Raw genomic sequence first — 6,000 nt, forward strand, 5'->3', positions numbered from 1 at the left:
ATGTATTAATATGAAAGTACAATAGCTTGTAACAGTCCACCTCATAGCAATGTAAAATATCAATATATTGTTATAGTACGTTCAATCGTTCAGCTTTTTTAAAACACGCCAAAGCCGTTTGCATTAAATCTTTATCGCGTGAAATGAATCCGACATATCGTGCCAGTGAATATAATATTTAAATGGTATTCCACCCAACAGTTTGCATGAAAAAATGGAGTTAACGAGTAGTGATTATTTTCGACATAAAGTTATGACTATTTCCCGTCAGTGGGGAAATCGAACATTGCATTACTAAAGTGCAAATTCTAATACGTACCTTTCCTGAATGCCCAGTATGATAACCTTTTATCCCAGCGATATCAGTCATCTGCTTTTCTCTTTCCACTCATTCCATGTTTTGACGCCCCATTTTGTAGCGCTGTGAGTTGTCTGGTTGTCTGCGTGACTGCTGGTATTCGGTGACTTGTTTGCTGTCAACTGGAGGCAAAAAACGGAATTCTTTCTGAATATCGATCAGTTTAAAGTCCTCGGCGTCGTCCACATCAATTTGGGACAACCAGTTTTCCAAATCCCAGTCAATTTCCGGAGCAGCAAATTCTTGAGCGGACACGATTCTGGCGGATCTCCGGAGTTCACCCAACAACGTGCTACACTGTTCTCACAAATAAGCACCAAATTCACGTGATCGAATGTTTTATATGCAATTCTACGTGGTCCAATCAGTGTTGGTTATGGTAATACAATAAAGTCCACTGTTGGTGGATTCTATTGTTAAACAAAACAAACTCTGCTGAGTAAATGCCGATTGGCTAGAGCTTTTCAACACATGTTATAGCCAATGAGCACGGCTGATAATTGCGGTTGACTACACCTGGTTTATAATTGCGATTTACACAATAGCGCTGTAAACATTCGCCATGACCACAGGATTTAAAATAAGCCGTGCAAAATTCCGTCAAAAAAGCCGTCAAATTCGCAGTATAACTTCGTTATACTATCCCTCCTCGTAGATTAACGGGAAATAGTGGCTCCTTTTTGAGCCTCGGTCAGGTAAAAGTCCTCAGCGCTGCCACCTCAGACTTTTTCTAGACCGAGGCTCCAAAAGGATCCGCTATTTCCCGTTAATTTACTCGTAGGGGTAGTATAACTATCAGATAATGCAACTTTTGTTCTACCTGTGCTTCTAATAGAGGAAATACGGCACTTTATTTTGATTACCTCAGTCACTTTCATATATTCTGCACACAGTGTGAACTATATTGTACTTCAGTGGACAACCAAATGTGGAAAGCAAATACAATAAATTAATCAGAGTATTTTATTGCTTAATTTGGAATTCAAACACATTGTATATGTACATCAAATTGGATGAATAAAGCAAGTACAATAATTTTTTTTCACTTTCGCAGTGCATTTGAAAATACTGTATGATTTCTAGTTGCACAATGAAAAGCAAATTGTTTTGCCATATCATGTTTTATAAGTCACTTTTACAATTTTGTTATGAAATAAAATATTGAATTATTTACATTTACCCGGTATTTGTCTATTCTACCCCTGAACTCTTAATATTAAAGGATATATCCCCCTCAATATTACACAATGCATCCCTCCCTATATCCTCCCCTCAATAGTAAATGATGCATATAAATGAATATGAAAATAAAATCCAGCTGATTCAAAACACCGAAAAGTACATTACAGGTGTAACATTAATTTTTTGCTGGGATTTATTTCCGCTACTATTTGAGTAAAGTTGCATGAATATGTAAAATAACAAACATACCCAGTGCTCCCTCAAATATACCAAAATTAGAATCCCAGTGAAAGTTGATGATTTTACACGGTACATTTACATTAAAAAAATACTCAATGAACAATGGGGTCTTGAAAGTTTACTAGACAGCCTGCTACAAACACCATTTGGGAAAACACTGGCTGAAGAGACAAGGGCAGTATCTTCCTTAATAACCTAAATTTCTTGATTCGCTCAATAGCACGTTTAACATGTATGCGTACTCTGGCAATTTCTTTTGTTTTTATTTCTTCTGCTGCTGACAACTTATCCCTGCCCCCTAAAAAAGAAGGAATATTCAGGTCTGCTTTCTTGTCACACAGCATATCTCTGATAGTGAATCCTCTATCAGCAAGGACAAGATCACCTTCTTCAAGCATGTCAAGGAAACCAGAGTCCTTAACAATCTCATTATCAGAGATTGACCCTTCATAGGCAGGTGAGATATAGGTAATTGCCCCAGATGGAGCAATGCCTATAAGAACTTTATAAGTTACATGGTTCTTATAACTGGAGTACATATTACCCTGCTGTTTAAAATGAGTAGACTGTTCAACGAAAAATTCTGAGCAATCGATGATAACACGTATATCTTTGAATTTTTTGAAGCATGGTGGAATACAATCTGATTAAAATCTGATGTAGTGTACGGGCTTTAATTATTGTGGCTATAATTTTATTTTTTATTACTTTTGTTATTAATGCCCTTTTATTTTATTATTTTACTTTGATTTTGATTTTGTGATTTTTTTTTTAATTCTGCCCTACCTACATCTGATCCGACGCCTATGTAAGTCCCGTTCAAATCTCGCATAAGTAACAACCAATCACAGCCCCCCTTTTATACAGGCTGTCGGTTGCTTACTTTTCAGTGTAGCGATACTACGGGCAATCTTTCTGTACATTATATTTTGCCCACTTGAATAAACCATTAATAGAAAATTGCTAGTATATTTTTATTTGCAAAAGAAATTCCACAGCATTTTACAATTTTTGTCATTACATTTAATATTTTTTTCACTTCCAACAAATGTGTACACTTCCAGATACATCTTCACCAGCCAAGGTTCGTTCATTCAGTCATCGCTTCAATTTTACATCACTGAGCATAATTATCTAGAATGGAAGCAAAAAAATAAGTAAATCGTAATGATTAGAACACTGTAAACAGCTATAGTAAACAATGCAAACTGATTTTAAATTGTATGACGGTCACCGGCCCACGGCATCGACGCAGAAAATTGGAGCAAAAAAATATTTCCTGATCAATTGCGATGTGTTCCAATAAAAAATATTTTATTCCAAATCAGCTCAATTACTTTAATAAAGAGTTATTGTATAATGTACAAAATGATGATACAATTTGATGAATATTTACGGCTACGGTTTCAATACCGTAGACGATGTTGGCCCGATCTTCAACAAAACATCACCCGTCTCCAGGGCAGGCGACTGGAAAAAGACACTGGTGTTCGGTCGAAACGGCGGAAACAAAATCGTCACTCCCAGAATAACTATGCAAAATAACGATTTAAAGTCGAATCATTCGAGCCACAATATTAACATAAAAATGACTTTTGTTGCATTTGACAATGATAAACTTACCGAAAAGCCGTGTTATTCTCGGTCGCTAACGTCGGTATAATCCGCCATTTTATTTGAGTGTGTTTGCCACCCGACTCCGCCCGGTGACGTCATCATGTGCGCTATAGAAGGAGGTATGTGATTCGTTGACTAAAATCGTCGATAGTGGGTCTCGTTGAAATCTCGTTACATAGGCATCGGCTCAGATGTAGGTAGGGCGGAATTAAAAAAATCACAAAATCAAAATCAAAGTAAAATAATAAAATAAAATAAAATAAAAAGGCATTAATAACAAAAGTAATAAAAATTAAAATTAAAATAACTTTATAGCCAAAATAATTAAAGCCCGTACACTACATCAGATTTTAATCAGATTGGGTGGAATATTGCATTTTATAACATCTCTTCAAGGAAACATATCTGATCTTAGTCTGGAACACTGTAAATACATAAACTGTATCCAAGTAGAGACTATAGTTGTAACGCGACCTTTGGAAACCCCAAACCTGTACGCTATGTCCTGATTTAACATACCAGCTCCCAGTCTTACAAGTGTCATAAAAAGTGCATTCATTGGACTTAACTTGCGATCAGGATCACAGCGCTTTTTCGGAGATGTTTCCTCATTGACCACATCATGCTTCCAGAAGAGCAGTTTCTCTCGTGCAGACCCCAAGAATTCCCAGAAGCTAAGAAACTGGAGCCAAGTCAAGTCAGTGTAAAACTTGCATTTTGCTGCATCATCTTGAACATCAGTCACACTGAAATAGGGTGAATTCACTGGAATTTGTGAAAAACTATCAGTACTTGTACCTGTACTTTTCAGAAGTGTTAACTCATTTCTAAGTAGTGTATTTTCAGATTTCAGACGAATTAGTAAGTTTACATCGTCACTATTGAAATTAACTTGGGTCTCCTTATCAGCTGTCTCCTTTTCATTACTGTTGCTTTCACTGGAACACGGAAAAGGTGGGCATGTTGAATCACAATGAGAATCATCATTGCTACATTCTGTACAGTATTAAAAATATGAGAGTTACAAAAAGAACACTAATGAGTTATAAAATCGAAAAATGTTAAATAAAAAGGCTTATGCTAACCTCTCTATGAAAATAATATAAAGTACAGCAACCCAATTGTACATGTACTTCCCTTAGGCCTTATTAATTTATAGCGATACAATAAAAGTTTACACTACATAACCAACAAAAGCAAATTATTAGTAGTAAAGCATGCAGTGAAACAATGTTAGAAAAAATAATTTATTATCAGATAAACAAATGGCTCACCTGTGACAGTTCTAATATCTGTTGTTGAAGCCCCCAGTAACAAAAGGCAACTTGCAGCAAGGGCAGTATCATTTTTTAGTTGTTTACTTGACTTATTTTGTGAACCATCACTGGGCAAAATCGTTGATATACGATTGTATACGCAGATATACATTTTGTGTATATTCACGGTATACGTTTAGTATACGCAGATATGATTACGTATACAAATCGTGGAATATACGTACATATGCGCTACGTATTTTTATGGTTTCTTTCACACATGCCCGCCTTGGGTGGCACGCAGCGTATACGTACGTATTTTACATGCATTCTCGTAGTACAATTAACGTTGTTTTACGAAGTCTGTATATTTACGCATACGTGGAGAATACTGTGCGCGTGGAATTGTCCGGTTTTATTTGGGATCGCGGCCGCCAGTACTTATAATAAATAATTACCGGAACTGTCGACTCGCATGGCGTCTTGAATCGATCTAAAAACGTCTCCTGTTTTGCCGAGTACATGTAATTGAGAAATGGCTATGTACAGATACAATTTAGAAATGGTTGTTACTAATTTCTAAAAAAAAAAAAACATTTCCTGACTCACAGTCCCTCTATAGATAGAGGGACTGTGCCTGACTGAAGTGTACCATCGCTTTGGTATTAACGTGAGGTCATCATTTGTCTCACTATACACTGGTGAATTCGAACACAAGACAGGAAATTGCACAATAGAGTATACGTTGATTAATTGCAATATCATTCGCAAGCCTGAATGAATGAGAACAATACAGGTGTGAATATTTTGGCGAGTGTTAAAATACTTTCCATTCGGGTCGTGTGCGTGTTTCTCGGGGCCGGCTTGTGGTCTCATACACGTGAATGTTGACCGATCGGCATTTTGGTAAGAATAGCCACAAAGTCCATACCAAGAAAGTGAAATGAATTCTCACTGAGACACATGTAACAAAATTGGTCGAATTTGCTGTCATCGCCATTTCTAGGGATCGTTTGATTACGGAGTTTCATTTCTATTCCATTTACCATCGTACGCTGCGTTATTTTCAGAATACGATCTATACCACCACAGTCACTCTACTAGTAGAGTGACTGTGATATCACCACATACACTCGGAAAACATACAGTGAACAACGCTAAACATTGCGTTTTCATTTGAAACAACTAAGGATATTTCTGGCTAGTACTCTTTGTAGTGACGTTTCAGATTTGCGAACACAATTCTCATTGTCTTTGTTGAACCATAGACAGTCTATGGTTGAACCTGCTATGTGGTACTTGGCAACATATTAGGAACTGTGTAAATGTTTGTGAAAACTAGACTGA

General features: G+C 36.6%; 1 long non-coding RNA gene across 1 annotated transcript; it reads right to left on the reverse strand.

Annotated features, from left to right (window-relative positions):
* Positions 1 to 2,740: 2,740 nt before the first annotated feature.
* Positions 2,741 to 3,626, reverse strand: LOC146731631 (uncharacterized). The gene is made up of 2 exons (XR_014926970.1): positions 3,404 to 3,626; positions 2,741 to 2,914 (listed from the first exon to the last, which is right to left on the reverse strand). It is a non-coding gene; the product is annotated as an uncharacterized LOC146731631 (long non-coding RNA).
* Positions 3,627 to 6,000: the final 2,374 nt, after the last annotated feature.

Source organism: Saccoglossus kowalevskii, chromosome 18, assembly GCF_978046115.1.
Source record: "Saccoglossus kowalevskii chromosome 18, keSacKowa6.1, whole genome shotgun sequence".
Lineage (NCBI taxonomy): Eukaryota > Metazoa > Hemichordata > Enteropneusta > Harrimaniidae > Saccoglossus > Saccoglossus kowalevskii.